The sequence below is a fragment of the Mesoplodon mirus genome (assembly GCF_964341445.2).
Source record: "Mesoplodon mirus genome assembly, chromosome: 11".
In the NCBI taxonomy this organism is placed as follows: domain Eukaryota; kingdom Metazoa; phylum Chordata; class Mammalia; order Artiodactyla; family Ziphiidae; genus Mesoplodon; species Mesoplodon mirus.
In genome coordinates, this window is record NC_138987.1 from 68279151 (window position 1) to 68301131 (window position 21981).

Below are 21981 nucleotides of genomic sequence, written 5' to 3' on the forward strand. Positions count from 1 at the left end.
AGAGTAGTAGTCATAGTAGTTAATGACCAAGTAGATGTGGGAGTACAACAGTTGAGTTTTGAATATCGGTAAATAAAACAATGGTGATGCCATCATCAGAGGCAGGAAAATGTATGTAAGTCAACATTCTGATTTGTTATTTCAATCCAGTTACTTTTGTTTTATAAGAGTTATAAGATAACTCTTTCTGACTCTTTGCACTTTCCTGTTTAAAATTTTAGTTATTTCTTCTTCATCTTTTGGCCAAGACCAAATCTATATTTTAAACTGTTTTTTATATATTTCAGGACTATTTTGAGTTTACTCCTTAGCTTTCTCTTTGCCAGACTACATAATCCTAGGTACTCATTTCTTTAACCATTTGTATAGGCCATTTTAAAAAACCTTTTTATTGCATTTGTGATTATCTTCTGAATCCTTTTCATTTATCCACATATCTCTCTGGATGTTAAATTCAGATTTGGTCATAATACTTCATTATAGTTACAGCCTGAGCAATATTGATTTTGATTAAAGAATAGTAAGTACACCGGGCTTCCCTGGTGGCGCAGTGGTTGGGAGTCCGCCTGCCGACGCAGGGGAGATGGGTTTGTGCCCCGGTCTGGGAAGATCCCACATGCCACGGAGCGGCTGGGCCCGTGAGCCATGGCTGCTGGGCCTGTGCGTCCGGAGCCTGTGCTCTGCAACGGGAGAGGCCACAACAGTGAGAGGCCCACATACCACAAAAAAAAAAAAAAAAAAAAAAAAAAAAAAGAATAGTACACCAAGTTTCCTAAAGTGTGTACACCTGTTTATTCATAGCAGTATAGTGTTACACTACACTGATGAGCCAGGTTCAGGTCCTCATGTTTCCTGGAAAGCGCTTTGAAAGATTTTGGTAACATTTTGTGAAAGTTTCTAGGAAAGTGTTGATGGACTTCTAGGCAACATTCCTCCTCCTCTGAAAGGTAAAGGTTTCTGATAAGAAAGCAATTTATCAAGGTGGCAGTAAAAGATAAGGCAGGGTTAGTAACCCAAAGTCTGTGAAGTCCTGAAGTTTTAGTATATGCATTTGGATTAATAGTTTTCTGGAGGGGGTCCAGATATTTCATCCATTTTTCAATAATTCCCAATAACCTCAGGAAGTAGATTTTTTAAAATTTCAAATTACAGAATAAGAAAATGAGGCTCAGTGAAGTTATATTACTTGTCAGAGATTTCACAGATAGCAAGTTGTAGAGCTGGGATTTGAACCTAGTTTTGTTTGTGTGTGTGTGTGTGTGTGTGTGTGTGTGTGTAAACTAAACTTCAAATTCCATGCTTTTCCCACTTAATACATCCTACTTAGTCAAAATGATTCTATTCTATCACTTTGCTGTACACCTGAAACTAATACAGTATTGTAAATCAACTATAGTTCAAGTGAAAAAAAAAGATTCTGTTCTAGGAAAAGTCATGGTAGTCAACCCAGGGAGGATTGAGAAGTTTCAAAGCAGTGTCCATGGAATACTCAGGCATAGGTTTTAAATCAGGAGTTCTTAGCTTGGGGTCTTTGGATTGAATTTAGAGGGTCCATGAATTTGGATGGGAAAAAAATTCCATATTTATTTTCACTAACCACAGTTTCTATCAGTTATAAATGTAGGTAACAACCCACAGTAGTATTTGTGACTTTATCACCAATAGAAATCATAGATATTTTCATATCATATTACAGCTGTCAACAGATACCTCAAAATAACATTTATACTCATAAATTCTTTAAAATTATGGCAATTACTAGAGCCACGATTAGAGCTTGTTATTTAATGTGTCAATAAAAAGAGACATTTATTACTATATCATAAATTTGCGGCTTGTTTTTTCAGTGTTTGGATAACACTATTTATTTCTTCTTTCCATGTATTTCCTCTCATGCATTTAAAAACATTATCCTGAGTGGTCCATAGGCTTCACCAGACCTCCAAAAAGCCCATGGAACAAAAAAAGTTTAAGAACTCTTGCTTTGGGTATTATATCATCATTTCATAATTTCCAAAGGTTTTTTTTTTTTTTTAGTGCACTGAGCATGGGACATGAAGCTCAGGATTTCATACATATAATATTAGTTATTGAAAAGAACATTTACAAAAATCATAAATCATCTGGTGAATGTGGACTTTTGGCTTTCAGGAAATGTTTGTAACTTCTTACTATTTTCTTTCTTTTCATCACTACTTATATTCTGTCATAGCCTCTCTCAACTTGACAACTCTCTGGGCTGCCTCAGAGAGTTTTGTTGCAGGAAGGGGAACATCTTCCAGGACCTGAGAGTTGGCTCGTCTAACACTCGGAAGTGAATTGTCTGAGGACACACACGTGCTGACAAAGCAAGAGACTTTATTGGGAAGGGGCGCCCAGGCGGAGAGCAGCAGGGTAAGGGAAACCAGGAGGACTGCTCTGCCATGTGGCTTGCAGTCTTGGGTTTTATGGTGATGGTTTTATTAGTTTCTGGGTTGTCCCTGGCCAATCGTTCTGACTCAGGGTCCTTCCTGGTGGCACACGCATTGCTCAGCCAAGATGGATTCCAGTGAGAAGGATTCTGGGAGGTTTGTAGGACATATGGACTGGCTTCTCCTCTCTCCTTTTGACCTTTCCCGAATTATTCCGGTTGGTGGTGGCCTGTTAGTTCCATGTTCCTTACCAGGACCTCCTGTTGCAAGATAACTCGTGCAAATGGTTACTATGGTTCTGGGCCAGGGTGGGCGGTTTCAGTCAGTGGTTCCCCTAACAGTTTGGTGTAGTATTTAAGAGCAAGGACTTGGAGACAAACTTAGATTCACATGCCAGCTTCACCACTTAATAGTGCATGGTAAAGTGACCTTGTAGAAGATACATAATAATTTTTAAACCTCAGTCTCTCTACCTGTAAAATGGGAATAAATAGGGTTGCTGTGGGGTATATATAAGACAAGAAATGTAAATCACTTAACACAGCATCTGACAAGTAATAACAATAACATTCATTGAAGATGGTCCTGAATATGGCTTGCTACCCTTATATTCTCCATTCTAGCCTGTCTGAATCTCCTGAGCTAAATAGTGATGGGAATCTTGGGTACATGGAGGATTTCTCTTATTCTTATCCTCTTATTCCCTTAGCAACATCTGGCAGCTCATCTGCATCTGTACTTACACCATCTGCAGGACTACCAGCTTCTGGATTACTTTAATAACAAGTCCTGAGCCCAAGTGAGCCAACAAAGAATAATAACAACACATGAAAGGGAATCCAGCACCCAGACAGGATCAATCAAAACAAATAGACACATATCTGATGAAATAGAACTTCTGGAGGAAACAGATGACAACTAAACCAAACAACAATAAAAAACAACTGTGATGACATTGGTTGCCTAATATATTCATACTTTTTATTTAGGACAGAGTGACTCCCTCTGTGAATAGTAATTGATCTAAGCTAATCATAAAATTGAATTCCCCTTGTCAGTGATTGATTTCAGCTTGGACAGGTACCCGTTCCTGATCACTTGCATCTCAGGGGAAATCTGATTGGAGGTTCCTGGTAAAAGTTTTCCTCACTGATAAAAAGAGACACACTGGTTGAAGTGCTCGCATTTTCACTAATGCTATCATATCTGCCTGTGGTGTCTGGAATTGCTGCAGCCATTGTGTGACCTTGAGGGGAAACATCACTGACACTGTAAAGGAGGGTAGAGAGGAAAACACCTTGGCCTTTATGAGGTAGTTGTGCCACTTATTTGACCAACAAGGAACCACCTAAATATAAACTCTTGCTGTGAGAATTAATAATGCCTTTATTTTTAAAGCCACTTTTATTTGTGTCATTTCTTTCTTGCAGTTGAAATATCCTATTTGATACAATTGAAGAAATTCATGTCCAGCCCCCCAAAAAGTGGAGATTTGAATATATCATGATTTACCAACTAAACAGTTCAGTAAAAAGTGAATTGTAGGAAGCCACTGCTGAGACCCAAATTGGAAGAAATATCTAAAAGCACATAGTAAATTTTACATAAAGAGGTCTCTATCATGAAGGAAAAATTAAGAGACTTGGATGATAGCTCCAGGAGACTTAACATGTAAATAATGTTAAAAAAAATTTTTTTTCTCATTTAAAGAAAAATTCAATTCTGTGAGGGGAAGGAAAATGTCTTTTTCCTCTGTTCTTCTAAATTCTCAGCTGAGACTCCTACAACAAAAGACAGATTAACAAGAGAAAAACAAATTTATTTAATGTGTTTTACATGACACAGAAGGTTTCACATTGCCAAAATCTTGGCTGTCTGTGCACCAATGCCAAATAGAAATATAGAGACAGAGTTATGGAGGAAGAAGAAAGTGTGGCTTTATTTCTTTGCCAGGCAAAGAGGGAACACAGTAGGCTGGTGCCTCAAGAACTGCCCCCCTCCCCCCTGCACTGGGGGATAGGGAGAGGTTATATAGTCAGGGGTAGTGGTCAGAGGTATGAGATAAGGATCAAGGCAGCAACAGTCTTGCATTCTTCTTTCTTCTGCACAGTATCAAAAGGGTGTTGCTGACAAGATTAGGGCATGTGCAGGTTCTCAGGTGGTCTGGGTCTCCTAATCTTGATAAGATTCTCTGGTCCCTTTAATCTTGCCTCAGGTGGTTTCAAGGCTGCTCCTTCCTTGATTAGCAACTGTTTGAATCTGCCCTTTGGAACTCAGGGAAGGTCATGGAGGCTGCAGTCTTGCCTGCAGAAATGGGGGAATAAAAAGGCCTCCGTGGGCTTCCCTGGTAGCGCAGTGGTTGGGAGTCCGCCTGCCAATGCAGGGGACACGGGTTCGTGCCCCGGACCGGGAAGATCCCACATGCCGCGGAGCGGCTGGGCCTGTGAGCCATGGCCGCTGAGCCTGCGCGTCCGGAGTCTGTGCTCCGCAACGGGAGAGGCCGCAGCAGTGAGAGGCCCGCGTACCACACACACACACAAGAAAAGGCCTCCGTGCCCAGGAGCCCCACAGGGCCCTGCTCAGCATCATTCATAAGGAGACAAAGACCCAGAAAAGCAGTTCAACTTGAATGTTTTCACGCTAGGTTTGATGAAAAGTGGAGAGTCTTGGGAAAATGTGATAGGACAAAAAAAGGATATGAGTCCAGTGTAGTAAATTGGGGAAAACAGCAAGGCCTGTTCCTTTTGATTCCTTTTATTCTTTTCCGAGTCTTGGAGATAAGGATATTCCTTTTTTTCTAGGTCTAGGGTGGGCACTTCTCACGTGAAGGTTTTATTCAGACAGGAAGGGGACAGGGTACAACCTTTAAAAGAATGACATAGCCTTTGAGGACACAACATAAACTGGTTAGAACCAACTACGTCCAAGATGGTGGACAAGTTGACTTCCGGTAGACCTTGAGCCTCTTATACTCTCATTGTAATACATCAGCATCTAAATGACACACCCACAGGCACCATGACAGTTCCGAGGCCAACCATAAAAGGCCAAAAAGAGGGTGGTGACCCAATTCCTGGAAATCTCCACCCCTTCTCCAAAATAGTTGAAATAATCCTCCCGCTCATTAGCCTATGAAATTACCCAGCTCATAAAAACCAACCATTCCATATTTCGGGGTCTTTCACCTTCTGAAATGGCCCACACTCTGTCTGTGGAGTGTGTTTCTCCCAAAGCCACTCTCACTTTCTGAGACCTCATTCTGTCTATGGAATGTGTATCTCTCTAAATAAACCTGCTGTCACTTTACTGTGGCTCACTCTTGAATTCTTTCCTGCACAAAGCCAAGAACCCACACTTGTCAGCCTGTCCCAGGGACTCGCCTGAGGCCTGGGACGTGACCATCCTCTTGCACCCCACTTTTCCCTGCAACATTATGACCTGCTTCAGAAGAAGGTCATACCATTTCTCAAATTCCTTCAGCTTAAAATATTCAATACGCCAAGGTGCCACATTCTGAGGTAGCACATCCTGTACTCCATCACCTGCAGATAAAACAGGCTTACCAAATTGCATGTAGGACTAATGAGAAAGCATAGGTACCAAAAGCCTTGCTTGATGCTTCAGGGATAAAGAGAAAATTTTATAAGCTTCCAAATTTACAATAGCACTCTCAGATTAGCCTTAGATTTCTCAACCCTGGAACCTAGAAGATGGTAGGATAACCTGCTTAGAAGGGGAGAGAAGGAAAGTGAAAGTTTTCAAAGGCTTTATGTCACGTGAGTGGGAGGAAGGGGAAGCAGGAAAGGGAGGCTATAGCATCTTGATAAGGAAAATAATGGGTCTTTGTGGAGGAAATTGTATCCTGTATATAGTATATTGTTTATAGTAGATAATTCTGTTTGTGAACACAGAGAAAGAGAGAGTGACTTAATAAGGGGAAAAAATGGCTAAATAGGAATTTGATCTAAACAGCAGAAACAAGGGGGAAAACACAACAAAAAATAAATAGTAAATGTAAAGAAAGATGAAACTAGATAGTTATGTTACTTGTTAAATCAAATATGCATGGACTGAATTCCCCCATTAAAAGACAGAGATTATCAGAGACTGAGTTAAAATCTAGCTACTTGCTACTTAGAAAAACAAAGTGTAAAGAAAGCTTGACAGGGAATTCCCTGGCGGTCCAGTGGTTAGGATTTGACGCTTTCGTTGCTGGGCTTGGGTTCAGTCCCTGGCCTGGGAACTAAGATCCTTCAAGCCGCATGGGGTGGCCAAAAAAAGAAAAGCTTGACCATAAAAAGATTGTCAAGAAGATACTAGATCAAAGCAAACAAAAAGGAAAGTAGAGATGGCCATATTACTATCAAAGTAAGAATTTAAACTAAAAATCACAAAAGGATAAAGAGGCAAATTATGCGATAATAAAAGTATAGGGCAATCATAAACCTGTAGGTATAAAATAACATAGCTAAATATATAAACAAGAATCTTAGAAATGAAAGAAAACAATTTAAAAATACAGAGTTATAGTGGATAACTTCACTATGTCTCTTTCAGATTGAGACATGTGAGTAGTCAAAACTAAATAAGGAGATAGATTAACCAAATAATGCAATCAATAAACTATTTAGCAGATATGTAAAGTATCTTTTAAATTTTAAAAGTCCCTCAAATAACAAATATAATTTTGTATTTTCATGGAACATTAAAAAATAGATCATGTACTTGACCATAAAGAAAACATTAATAAATTTTAGAAAGCAGTGACTTTTACAGCCATATGTTTAAGATAATCCAATGAAATTAGAAATAAATATCTAACTCTATGTGATACCATGAACATTATACTTAGGGGAAAATTTATAACCTTGAATGCCTTTATTATTAAAGAAAAAAAGATGAAAAACAAAGGAATTTTATAAAAAGAACAATAAAAATCCTAGGAAGACAGAACAAAGATAAAAGTTGAAATTAATGCAATAGAAAACATTAAACAATTATAGAAAAAAATAAACAAATTCAAAGTTCATTTTTTTGAAAGACAAAAAATAAGATTAGTTTATAATCTATAATGAACCTGTTTAGGGAAGAAAAGCCCAAGCAGTAATGTTTATGAAAAAGAAAACCTTAAGTGATACTTGCCTTTCCTGATATAAGAACATGCTCTAAAGCCACCATAATAAAATTATATTTGCATATAAATAGACAAGTACATCAGTGGAACAGACTTGAGAATCTATAAATAGATATCAGTTAAACATGGTATTTCAACTTAGTCAAGAATGGACAATTTAAAAATTGTTGATGGCCCAGTTGCTCTTCTATTTGGAAGAAAATAAAAGTGAAATATTATCCCATATTCTAAAAGAAATTACAGACTGATTAAGATCTAAATGCAAAACAAAAAAATAATCCTAGGGCCTCCCTGGTGGCGCAGTGGTTGAGAGTCCGCCTGCCGATGCAGGGGATACGGGTTCGTGCCCCGGTCTGGGAGGATCCCATATGCCGCGGAGCGGCTGGGCCCGTGAGCCATGGCCGCTGGGCCTGCGCATCCGGAGCCTGTGCTCCGCAACGGGGGAGGCCACAACAGTGAGAGGCCCGCATACCGCAAAAAAAAAAAAAAAAAAAAAAAAAAAAATCCTACAGAAAATATAGGATGCCATGTGTATAGTCTAGAGGCAGGGAGCTCTTGTTAACCAAGACCAGGATCCCAGAAAGTGCAAAAGAAAGGGTTAGACATATTTGACTGACAAAATCATAAACAAAGTCAATACAGAAGCAACAGATATGGAAGAATAATTACAATGCAACGGCCTGAATTAATATCTGCAATATACAAAGAACTGTTACCAATTGTGAAGAAAAACAACAGCAACAAATAACCCTATAGAAAAAAAGGGCAAAAAATATGAAGAAGATACAAGTCCCAGAAAAGCAGATAGCCAACAAACATTAAGAGCTGTCTATATTGCAGATAGTCAGTGAAATACAGATTTTGCTTAAATGAGCTACTGGCAATAATTTATTGGAAATTTTAAAAAGCTGCAACACCTGTTGTTGATGGAGGTTTTGAAGAAAAGAGTATTCAACTGTCTTTATTATGGAAAGCCATCTAGAACTACCTTCTAAACACAAAAATACATTTGCCCTTTGACCTAGCAGTCTTATCCCTAAGAATCTATCCCATTAGAAGAAAAAGTCTACCAGATGTAGTAGCATATGTGCAAGGTTGTTATTGTGTATATTTCATAGAGGAAAAACAATTGGAAACAAAGTCATTCTTGTCATTTGGCAGATGGTTGCAAAGTGGAATATTATGCAGCTGCTAGAACACTTATGTTTATGTGTATGTAGATACTTATGATTTTGTAAGGCTATAGGAACATGGACAAAAATGTAGAAGAACCCTTATTAGATTGTTAATGTAGGTTTCCTTGTAGGATGAGGAATGGGGACAAGAAAATAGGGAAAAAAAGGTTGCACTCAAAGTATGTAGGGTATAGTCACATTTATGCATTTGTATATGGTTAATAAATATGTGTATGATATCTTTAAAAAGTAATAGGAGCTAAGCAACAAGGCATTAAAAGAGTAATAACATTAAGATATCTTGGAGGGCAGAAACCCAGAGCAATACCTGGAACTGAGCAAAGAGTTGAGATTGAGAGTTAAAAATGATTTGTGTCGAGAGCCATTACAAATAAAAATGCACAAAAATAAAAACTATTAATTATCAGAGAGCTATTATACTGGATCTTGATTTACACCTCAAGTCAAAGTAGATGATTTTTTAAAATCTTTTGTATAGCACCAGACCTTGGCGAAATTTCCCAAGGGAGTTTTCTAATATGGGAAGTGTAGTTCAAATTTATTTTTACCTAGCCTTTAAGACCACGATTTTGGCGATTATTTAATAATACATGGTGTAGACTTTAATAGTACATGGTTGAGTGCTTTATGTGTATGGATGCTTACTACACCTTCTAAAATATTTTATGTTACCCAAATGGGCAAAAAATCAAAGAAATTATGTAGGTACTCTGGTATAGTGACATAAGAAATAATAAACGCTTGAGAGGTGATCTTTGTCAAAAATGTCTGAAATATATACATTGATTTATTGTGATATCATTTTCACAATTTTTGTTAATACTTTCTTCATCTTCAATTTGGTTCACTTATTCAACAAATATTTATGTAATGCCTGCTCCGTACTAAGTAGCCAACTCTTGCACCTGCACCTTGCATCATTTACGACTGGTTTAGTGAGGTAGGACTTATATATTACTGCACAACTGGCAGAATGATACATCACCCTATAGCTCATGCAATATATACTATGGATGTGCTTGGATCTTTATGGAATTTTACTCATTTGTTTCTTGGTCATGATGGTCCAGTGCCAAATTAAAATATGTGTGCAGTACCATATCCTCTTCAGTCGAATTCATTTATCTGAAGTTCAGCTTTCTTCATGTGATGACATCTAACTCTTTAATGCATTAAGCCTGTCAGTGGTCAGAATCAAAGCCACTGAAGCTTTCGAGTTGCAAGGCCACTTGTACCCATAGCTCTTGCTTGATACAGGACCTTGGCTCCATGGACTGTATTAGTTTCAGCTTTCTGAGGTACTCAAAGTACTGTTGATATGAGGGATGTTAGGTGGGTTACCTTCATAGAGGTCTCTAGAATGTAGGTAGCAGTTTGGAATGGGGAGAAAACTGTCAGCCAGGTGCCAAAATCTTCAATAAACATTAGTAAGTGACCTAGAGATTCTATAACTAAATCTATAATAAAGATTTTTGTAACTGTGTATTTTAAAACCAAAGCAATATTTTTAAATTCCAGATTTCCAGAGTGACAAGAATGTATATAGAAGGTTCACTCAAAGCATGCCAGGCAGGCATCCTTCTAGGAGCTTTGAATGCACTGGGAACAAAACAGCTATCTCCACCCACAGGGAGCTTACATTTTAGTTGGTGGAATACAGACAAGAAACAAACAAACCCAAAAAACATTATAAACAGTCAGTTATAGCATATTGGAACATAATTAAATATATGAAAAGGAAGAGCTAAGTAATGGGGATTGGGTGTTGGCAAAATATTTCCTTAAAGGATTTTTTTTTAATTGTATTTTATTTTTTTATACAGCAGGTTCTTATTAGTTATCTGTTTTATACATATTAGTGTATATATGTCAATCCCAATCTCCCAATTCATCACACCACCGCCACCCCCATCCCCCGCCGCTTTCCCCCCTTGGTGTCCATATGTTTGTTCTCTACATCTGTGTCTCTATTTCTGCCCTGTAAACCGGTTCCTTAAAGGATTTTTAAAAGAATGAATAGTTATCAGAGTATGCCTTGATTTGATGTAGTTTGCTTCATGTCTTTCTGAAGCAATTTATTTTAAAATTTTAATATATTAGGGAATGTACAGTGTTTGATAAATTGCTTCAATTTTGCCATGTGTCTGCTACAAAGGGAAAAACATCTTTTGTCATGTAAACAACTCTAAGTAATCATTTTGTTCTAGATTATTTGTGCTTAATAGCTTTTTTGAGCAATCTGTTTCAAAATACTTTTTCAAGATGGGTTGTCAGAAATTTAAATTGTAGTAGATGAACTAAGTTTTGACATGTCATAAAAAGGTGATGCAGTAAAGGATCATAGATTTATGAAAACAAGGAAATATTTTATTTCATATTGTGGTTACTAAAAGTTTATAATAGAATAAAGCTCTAAAGCCTATTCAGAAGTTTAGAGAGAGTTTAGTTAGAGAAAAATATCAGGAGAAAATTTAGAAAAAAAAAAGAATTTCATGACTTAACTCCCTCTTAGAAATAATCTTCCATTTTTATCAGGCACATATATATTTGAGAGGAAATATTCTGAAATTTTTGATAGTTGCCCAACTAAAGACTGTGAGTGATAGTTTGACAGTCCCAAAAGATGCTATGTAGTGAATAGACCCAATTCAGGACTGCAGTTGAATGGAACATTATGTCACTTTTAGTCTGGATTGCATGTCACTGAGAATAAAATCTGTATTTCTTTGAATTTCCCCATTCTGTATCCCTCCTGGAATTCTTAAGGTCAGTTAAGCACAGTAAATAATCTTCACTCAGCAAGCAACCCAAATCACCATCTTCCTGTTCAATGTAGCTAATAAATTCTAAGCAAACTCTAAACTCTTCCTAATGGATGCCTCACTGGACTGAAGAGCTTTTGGAAGCAAAATAAAATAATTATCTAAAGTTGAATGTTTTTGGATCAAGGTTACTAGGTCAACACTAAGTTTAAAACCAGTTTGAGAGACATTTTTTAATGGCACTTAGAAATTATGGCTGAAGGTCAGGCTGCTGCATGTGATATTGCTCAGATCCTTTGATGCTAAAGGTCTACAACTGACTTATGTGTAAGATATATTTTTTAAAATATTAACTGTGATTTAAAGTAGCAAGAGACTGTTCAGGCCAGGGGAAATAAAGTCCCTCTCCCCGGTTTTTTGGTTGAAGCAGTTTGAGTTCAGTAATTTTATTGAACCTGAAAAAAATTAACAGCTGCCTCCACAAAGGGAAATAGGGAAGCTTTCCTCTGTCAATTCCTGCTTAGGAGTTTATGAGATATTTTGAGACTGTAAGAAAACTGTGGATGAAATCCACACCAATTAGAGATCTTGTGTGTTTGGAACCATTTAAAAATGCTGTGCAGGGCTCAAAGGAATTAGTAAAGCCTGCTGCAGTGCAGCTACATTATTAATCTCCAAAGAGAATAGATACCAGATGTTCACACTGCCCAAAGGACACCTCAGTGTTCTTGACAGCTTTTAGTCATGTTGTCCTTTCACAAATGCAAATGCATGAAATCCTTATGGGTGACAAGGCTATGTGGCTTCTACATATGAAATTATTAATAATCAGTTTGAATAACTGTGCTATTTTTGATAGGCAGGAAAATAATCATATTATATTAAATTTGATATTTGTAAAAAATTGCCTAAAGCAAAATAGTAGAAATTCTTCATCTACTTTTTTTTTTTTTGATCAGCCTAGTGATAGGCAGGTCCAAACTAAGTGATAATCTTTTAATTCAGTCCAATGTTGTTGTTAAATAATGAATTAGGTTATGATATTTTCTTTATTAATTCATTTAATAAATGTTTCCATGAGCTAGGTGCTGAGGATATAACAGTAAAGAAAACCATCATGGTCACATGGAACTTAGTAAAAGAAGCAGACATTAATCAAAAACTACCCACATAAATAAGTAGTCACAAACCATGATACATGCTTTGAAGAAAAAGTACTGAGTGCTGTGAACACGTTTGACAGTAGAACCTGACCTAGAATTAAAGCTCTGGATTCATTTATTCATCCATGTTTAGTGAGCACCTACTTTGTGCCAAAAAAGCAGGACAGATTGCCATGGTCATTCAAAACTTAAACTCATCACTCTCCATTTGGTAGACCAAAAGATATTAGGAACAAAACAACAACAAACAACTTAAAAGTAAACTAAAGATAAAAAAGATTCTAGGGATGGAATCTTATTTTAGTCTTCTGGTCTTTCTTCAAATATAGCTTCTATACGGTAAGCTAAGGAGCATTTGAGTAATGCTTAAGATTTTTTAGCATGTCTATGTATTTTTCATATCACTCATTTTATTGCAAAAACTCCATTAGAGGGCCTCCCTGGTGGCGCAGTGGTTGAGAGTCCGCCTGCCGATGCAGGGGATACGGGTTCGTGCCCCGGTCTGGGAGGATCCCATATGCCGCGGAGCGGCTGGGCCCGTGAGCCATGGCCGCTGGGCCTGCGCATCCGGAGCCTGTGCTCCGCAACGGGAGAGGCCACAACAGTGAGAGGCCCGCATACCGCAAAAAGAAAAAAAAAAAAAAAAAAAAAAAAAAAAAAAACAACTCCATTAGAAAAGTAATAGTGTAACATTTTAAACACTTTAGAAAACAGAAAGGTGGGATCGGTAGGAGGGACCCTCCAGAACCCAAATATGTTAACATAAACATCATTATGCTCTCTGCTAGCCATCAACCTGGCTTACCTGCCTTCCCTGCCAGGCTTTGTAAAGAGCAAGTCTTTGTTCACTCTCTCCACTTCACATATGCTCTTCAACCCAACAGCATTCCGCTTCTGTCATCATCACATTGAAAAGGCTCTTCCTAAAGTTCCTCAGACCTCCTAATTGTTAAATTCAGCAATCTCTTCTCAGATTTTACTCAACTTGCTCTTTCTGTAGATTATGTCACTGCTGTCTGCCTGCCAACCTTAAATAGTTTTCTCTCTGTTATCTGACCCTGTCCTGGTTTCCTTGTCCTCTTCCTATTTCTTGGAACGCCCTCTTCTATTTTCCTTTGCCGACTCATTCTTCAGCTCACCTTTTAAATACCCGTCTGATTCTCCCCTGCCTTCTACCAATGCTCATCCATAACCTTACTGCCTTCTGTGTTCTGCTGACTTTCACATCTGTATCTTTAGCCAGGGTCTCACTTCTGAGCCCACATATCTCTCTGCCTCCTAGATAGTTCCACACTAGATTGATTTAGTTATTTTCCCTGAAAACATGTATGACGAGCATGATCCAGCTGGTCATACAAGCTGGACACCTAGTCATAGTCTCACCCTGCCCTTCCCCTTTGCTCCCCCACAGGTACCACAGTCACCACAATCTGAATTATGCTCTCTTAATCTCTCTACAGTCTTTCCCCTGCTCCCCAATCCCATTTCAATCGTCTTCATTTACAGCTTCGAAACTTCTGTTCCTGTACATAGGCTTCATCTGATAGACCTGCTTTCATCTGCCCTCTTATCCCTCACCCTCCAGCCTGCTTCCAGAGCCATCTGCCTAAAACACAAACCTGATCATGTTACTAGTCTGCTTAAAAGTCTTTAGGTGATTCCCCCATCATCATGCCATTCAAAATATCCCTGGCAACAGTGCCACTGCCATTTAGAGCTACTGGGTTACTTGACAACAAGATAGAAAAGCAAGGTAACTAGTAACCAAAATAAAATCAATGCTTGAATAGTACATCGTGCTTAAATTTTATTAGCATTTATTATCTTCTTCTTCTTTTTTTTTTTTTTTGCGGTACGTGGGCCTCTCACTGTTGTGGCCTCTCGCATTGCGGAGCACAGGCTCCAGACGTACAGGCTCAGTGGCCATGGCTCACGGGCCCAGCCGCTCAGCGGCATGTGGGATCCTCCCGGACCGGGTCACAAACCTGTGTCCCCTGCATCGGCAGGCGGACTCTCAACCACTGTGCCACCAGGGAAGCCCAGCATTTAGTATCTTCATGGATTTTTAGGGTCTATAGATTTAAGCTAATTTTTATATATATTCTAAACTCCTTGCCTTAACTATCATTTTTATTTGAGGTACTGCTTATTAAAGCTGAATGAAGCATAGGGAGAATGTTTGACAAAACCAATGGTTTTGTTTTTGTCATAAATAGGAAAATGTTTGATTTTAGGCAGCCTGAGATTCTGATAATTGGACCGTTGGAGAAGGAGATATAATCCCAGCACTCTTTAGCTCTGCAGTAAACAACATATATATAGCCATAATAATATAAAGGCTGTTTACTAGTTTTCAACTCTCAGAATCAATCTCTAGAAAAGCATAGAAGACTTAATTAAGATTAGGCATTGGAATGGTGGGAAAGAGGAGGTGGAGGGAGGATCAGGGCACTAAGGAGAGTCAAATGATATTAAGCTATAGGATAGTCATGCATTCGTTCAATCATTTGACAGTTCTTTACAACATATCTTACGTCAAAGGCACTATTTTAAATGATTGGCGATACAGTGATGAACAAAACAAACTCCTTGCCCTTACTGAACTTACATTCTAGTTCAAGAGGCAGATGTTACCAAACAAGGTTTGAAAAGAATATTACTATTCAAAAATTGGAAAGGGGAAGGGAGGGGAGACAGTGTAAGTATGAATGCTAAATCTTCATCATTCACAAGAAAGAATCAATTTATAGTTTATAAACAGCACTATCCAATGGTGGAAATGTTTTATATCTGGGGAAAATAATGGTGAAAATATTCTACATCTGTTATCTGTGTTGTCCAATATCGTCCCTATTAACTACATATAACTGTTGAGAACTTGGACTGTGGTGAGTGTGACTAAGACACTGAAATTTAAATTTTATTTAATTTTAATTAATTTAAATTTAAATTGTGACATGTGGCTGGTAGCTACTGTATTGGACAGCACAGATTTAAATGAAGGAATCAAGAGATAGCAGCATATGCATATTTTTTAGAAATAAATGGAAAACTATTAAACATGGTTGTCTACAAGGTGGGGAGAATTGAAAGGGAACAGTTCACTGAGTCATCTTGCACTGTTTGATTTTCTACTACATGCATGTATTTGGTTATTACTTAAACTTTTGGGTCTTTGAGGGGGAATAGAGAATCATCCTTTTAAAAATGAGATAAAAGTTATACTTGAAGTGTCAACTGAAGTGAATAACTGGGCAATAATCAGAGCTCTAAGCTTCAAACAATTCTTGTTAGCAGGGGGTCTTCACAGAGAGTTTTATTATTTGGCTTGAGATAGCTAATAAAGTAAATATCGGTCAGTGAGGTTAACATATTCTGGCTTCAGAGAAACTAAAAGCTACAAATTTTGAAGTATGGTCCTAGAATTATAGAGCTGTGAGAATTGCTATCCACACAAAATTATAGATCTGTAAGTCTTCAGCTTGTCTCACCAAAACCATGCTCAAACATATATCATCATTATTAAACCATCACTCAAGCCCAAGTGGCATTTGTTGTGCTCAAACTTATTTTGCATTTGAAGACAACAAAATATTTGTAATTACATTTCAATTAAATTGATTATTGGTCATGCGTAGTTTCTGCTATGTTTTACTGATGGGTCATGTAACCAGTTTACTGGGGGTATTTTTATCTGGGGGGTTGAGGGAGGGTGTAGGGGAAGGGGAAGCTGTATAGCAGTCCTTGTTAAATTAAGAGTAAGGGAATGAGGGCCACTTTTTCTAGACGTGGTACAGATGGAATTGGCTTCAACTTGTTTATAATCTGTTGTTAGTTTTAACAACTTGTTTTGAAGATTTTTGAGAGGAAGGAGGAAAAGCCTGGTATAGAGAGCTGAGAAAGTTTTTCTCAAGAGGCAGTTGGAGTGGAAAATTTTAAATTTATGAACACAATGCTACTTTTGCAGAGCTGTGTCACTATAAAATTCTGGGTTCAAGTAGACTCAGAGCAGCTTTATTAAGCTACATTATGAGTGAGAAGGAATAATTCCTCCTACTGCAATCTAAAAAAATCCATTCTAGGGTAGGTGGTAGCAAGCACCAAGGATCTACTATTAATCTCTTACTCTTATGTTCAGATTTGCTTCACATTATACCAGCATATACCACATATACCAAATTATGTCTGCAGATTAATTTGGCCTGATGGTTGGATAAAATTGAAGCAGAACTGTCGTATTCCAACTTGTCGGCATTAGGTGTAGTACCTATAGTTATTTGCTATTTAAAGATGAGAATTCTTAGAGAGGAGAACCTGTTTATTGAATATAAGATATTTTTTGAAAGATACTTTAAATTTATTCCATATCATTTTTAGAGGGTAAGTCCAAAGGGCAAAAATTAGAGCGAGACAGATTTCTAACAATTTGAACTCTTCAAAAATGGAATAGCCTTCTTGTGAATTAGTGAGTTTACTTCTGTTTGGACATATTCATGCAGATCACAGATGATTTTGTGCCAGAGATGTTGAAGGGGGACTTTACATCAGGCCAGATGATTTCTACATTACCTTCCAACTCCTAGGATTCTTAAGATTCTCTAATTTTAGGTTCATGAGTTCAGTAAGAGTTATAATCATTATAACACTTCCAGACGATACTGGAAGCCTATTTCTCCATCGTCAAGCATTCAAATACATTTGGTGGTTTAATACAGTGTATACAAAAACTGGTCTGAGTAAATAAAATCTCACACAATTATATTTTTTTCAAATTTAAGAGTTGTTAAAAGTTTAGTTTAGATCATATTTCTGCATATATATATGCAATGACTAATCCCAACCTAAGAGCTAAAAATACAAAACTCTTATCAAAATCAGGTGTGCAAAAAACAAACTCATTCATTGCTTACCTGAAAGTCAAGGAAATGTGGCAAAGAAAACTATATATAACACACCAATATTACAATCTATCTACACAATAACTCATTTACTCCTTCCATCTTTATAAGGTGAAAAAATGAGTTTAAAATTTAAAGCAGAGACAAGATGTATTAACCTGTGAAAATGGTTCTTCAATTGTGTGCCTTTAAATTAATAGAAAAAAGAGAAACTTAGTATTAAAATAGATAAATTATATATCACTATGTTTATGTAGTAGTTGTAGCCAAGGTCCCTAAACAGAATATTGTCCAGTGGTGCCAAGGGGATTGTAATAGTATCAAGAAGTATTAGATTCAGATTTCAAGTTCTGATTGAAAAAAAGATGATATTTTATTTGTTTTTAAACTAAGCTAAGCTCTTAAAATCAGAAATATTCTTTAACAGCCGCCCTCCAGAGTTGAGGGAGGTTTTTGGAAAAAGGAGACAAAAAAGCATTGAGAAAGATAACATTTTCTAGAGAACTCTGCTAATATTAGAATTAAATGTTTTAATTAGATAGTAATTTACTTGCTTTCTTGTACATTGTCATCTTCTCTAGTTTGTGTTGTTATAGTTCTGCATGTGAAATAACAAAAACATAGAATATAAGATATTTTTGATAATAATAGACTAATATCTAAAAGGTACAGTTTATGTTCTTGGAAATAAAATGATAATCAGCCCATATCCAACCTCTTCAAATAGAAGCAAAGGGATGTACTGGGGGTAGGGTGAGTCAACACTGTTTATACAGGTTTTCACATGACTTTTCTTTTAAAAAGTGTATGGAATACATCCAAAACAAATACTGTTTTGTTAGATGAGAAGACCAAAAGGGAAATCCTAGAGAAAGGAGGATGGATGATCTTTCTTTAATGTCAAAACTGACAAAAACACATCCCCTCCCCCCCACTTTGCTCAAGATAATTTTCTCAACAAGACCCAGATTGCTTCAAGTCTTTGCCTATCACCCTTTGAAGCACTTTCCTTATTATTAGGAGTGGGGGCAGGGTTTCCTTTGAGGATTTTTACAGCAGTGAAGAGTTCCTCCTTTAAATACTTTCACATGATGAGGGAATTCCGCTCTCAAAGTGCTGTCATCACTGTGGCTTCTCTGTCATAAGACAGTTTATTCTTGGGTAAAGGTCCTTCTTAGTTTGATTGTCAATAGGACTTACCTTAGTTTGATTGTCAATAGGACTTACCTTTCCGGTGGATTCTCTTTCTACAGAGCTTCTCTTTTTCTGAGAGATGTAGCAAAAGAACTCAACATTCTCCTTTGTTAACCTTATTGATGAAGTTGACCGTGATTCTCTTTTGAAATGTGTTCCATAAGGAGGTTATAGACTTCAACATGGCTCTCCTTGTCAATCTCCACCAATTAAGACGTGGGTGACATATCCAATATTCCATCTGGAAAACTGTATTCCTTCTACAGTGCAAAGGGACACTATGAATTTTGGGATGTTTAGTGTCTCTTCCTGTGTTTTTTTTTGCGGTACGTGGGCCTCTCACTGTTGTGGCCTCTCCTGCTGTGGAGCACAGGCTCCAGACGCACAGGCTCAGTGGCCATGGCTCACGGGCCCAGCCGCTCTGCAGCATGTGGGATCTTCCCTGAGCGGGGCACGAACCCGTGTCCCCTGCATCGGCAGGCGGACTCTCAACCACTGCGCCACCAGGGAAGCCCTCTTCCAGTGTTTAAATCACACCATGGTAAACAACAAGTAAACTATTCAAGTGTCAACAGTTTTCTCAGAAACACTGAAATCTTTTGAGAACCTTTACTCCATGTCACTCCACATCACCCTGCTCAACTCTTGAATGTGGTCTTCTGGAAAATTCTATAAATATTTAATTCATGGAGGCAAAATGTATAGCTCTATGGTTTCATAGCTCATTTGAAAGCAGTTCCTTCCCCCCCCCAAATCTTTAGTAGGCAGTGATTCACAATTATTAGGAAAGAATTAGAATTAAGAAACCCCAAATAGAATTGACAGTTTTCTCAATATTATTGCCTAAAGGTGTGCTTCTAAGTCTTCCTGGCTGTTTTAGATAAATGAATAAAAAACTTATCTATATCCTAAGCTACATTACATGATTTATATCATTACTCTTGGACTTTCCTTTGGACAGTTTGGTCTTTAGAAGTAAGAGAATAGGTATTGTCCGGTACATTCATTATCGGCTTCCACCTAGAAGCTCTTAAGTGCAACAGTGTATCTATCAACTAATGCAGACTGGCCGTAAACATATTTCTTAAAACCTTCAGCTTCCTTCCTGCCAGGGTGTTCAAATGATTGACCTCTCAGCCTTTCACCGAGGAAAAAAGTGGAACGTAAGAAGAGAGCCCTAGACGAAGTCAGAACACTCAGATTCTAGTTTTGGCTCTGCCACTTCCTGTCTGAGTAACACTGGCAAGTAACGTGTCCTTCTGCTCCCTCTCCCCAAAAAACGCGGTGAAGTGAGCGACCTAGATGATCGTCATGCATTTTTACTACCTCAAATAAATAATAAGGTTATTTCACCTACATAGAGAGGCTTAATTATAGTAAATGAGCCAAAATGGAAAGTCCAGTGAGAAATTAGCATTGATATTCCTTAATCTGGTCTTGTAAAGAAGAGTATGATTATATTCTTTCCTTCTTCTATGGGACTCTGTGGTGTACTGTAATGATTCATCCCACTTTCTTATTTAAGGTTAGTTGAAAATCCATTTAATAAACATTTCAGCTGTGCCTTTGTGCTGTACACCATGGTAGGCTGTGAGTATACTCAGGTCAGTGCCTTCAAAATGCTCACCAGCTAAGCAGGGAGAAAGCATGAAAACAAATCACAAATCTAGTGTGATGAATAGAACAAGATAAGTATACCTAAGGCGCAGAGGTAGCATGGGAAATACATTTATGTTTCTCCGTACCTATTTTAAATTCTAGAGGTAGGAAAATGTGGATGTGGTGGAGGGAGGGAGGTAGCTTTATGGTAAATTTAAAATAAAAACAAAAACTCCTAACTCTTTACCTGTTTACTACTGAATCAAATATGTTCTGTCATAATATTAATTGCTATAAACTGTAATCAAATGAGTTAAGATATGGGAGTTTTAAAAAACAAAAACAGAATGTTCTCTTTGTTTTCATAGATAAATTATTTTTCAATGTCTTGAAGCATCACCACTAAATTTCTCTTTATCAATGGGTACTTCTGTCATTGAACAAAGAAGAGCACCTAAATGTATCAAGTAATCATTAAAAACCAAATACTATAGGCCAGAATATATTCAGATTCTCTTTGGAATTTAGAAAATGGGGAGAAACAAGTTTTCTTAAGGATACTGATGTTTCTTAGTATAATTAAGTTTTATGGAATATTATCTTATATCGACAGAGTTAAGGTTTTCCTGGTGATTTGTAGCAATCTCGAAGTCAAATCAAAGAATTGGAAAGTGTTTAAACTCTGGGTGTTAAATCTAGCACTACCAAAGCAATGTTGTTGCATAAGCGGGGGGAGTGGAGTTTGGGGAGTTTAGTATAAAAACTTGGCCTGAGCTAATTTGTTTTGTTTGAAACTGGAAATCATATTGTTGAAATTTGCATTCTGTTTTCTTTCAAAAGGTGTATTAACACAAGGCACTCAGTTTCTAAAGGGCTTCCTCCTTTCTATAGGAAAAATTTGGCTTCTGAAAAAGGAAAAAAATTGCACAAGGAATTCAGCAACATTGCACCTCTTTCATCATTTTGAGGATACAGGCTTCAACTCAGTAACTCCAGACATATTTTCTGGAAACATGTAAAAACATGCCCATAAGTACTGAACATAAAACCTGACTGTACACCCATAAACATGTGTACAATCTTATGGTCTACTTACCACTGAGTTTCTTAAAGCCATGTGCATATTTAAAAAATCACTAGACTAAATGAAAATTGGAACAAGATGCTATTTGAGAGAAGGCGCTACCCAGAGATGCCTGAGGAACACTGCTCTGTGACTCTCCTATGAAGTAAGCAAGCCTCTTGCCCATCAATAGATAGAACCTATGCTTTCCAGATAACCCCTATCCTGAGAAATCAGATTAAGATGGAAAAAACAGAATTAAAAAATATATATTTTAACCATCCAAACTGAGTACTAAAAAAACATGGTTCCTAAAGAAGCATGGAATAGTTGAAAAGTTAACAGCCAGACCAGTTGGATTGCGTTTTGGAAAACATCACACTGTAAAACTCACAGTGCTTCAGGACCGTGCCCAGTGACTCTGAAGATAAGAGAGAGAAGAGGAAATGGTGATAGAGAGCTTTATAAGTTCAGGTGTGCGCTAAAAAAACTACTGGAAGGTCTAAGAGAGTCTCATGAAACATAAAACCCCAATGCAACTATAATCTGAATGTGAGGAAA

The 21981-nt window shown here is 37.5% G+C and overlaps 1 protein-coding gene across 1 annotated transcript in view; it reads left to right on the plus strand.

Moving 5' to 3' along the window:
- MSRB3 (methionine sulfoxide reductase B3) overlaps positions 1-21981 on the plus strand; it is a 157514-nt gene that overhangs the window by 122296 nt on the left and 13237 nt on the right.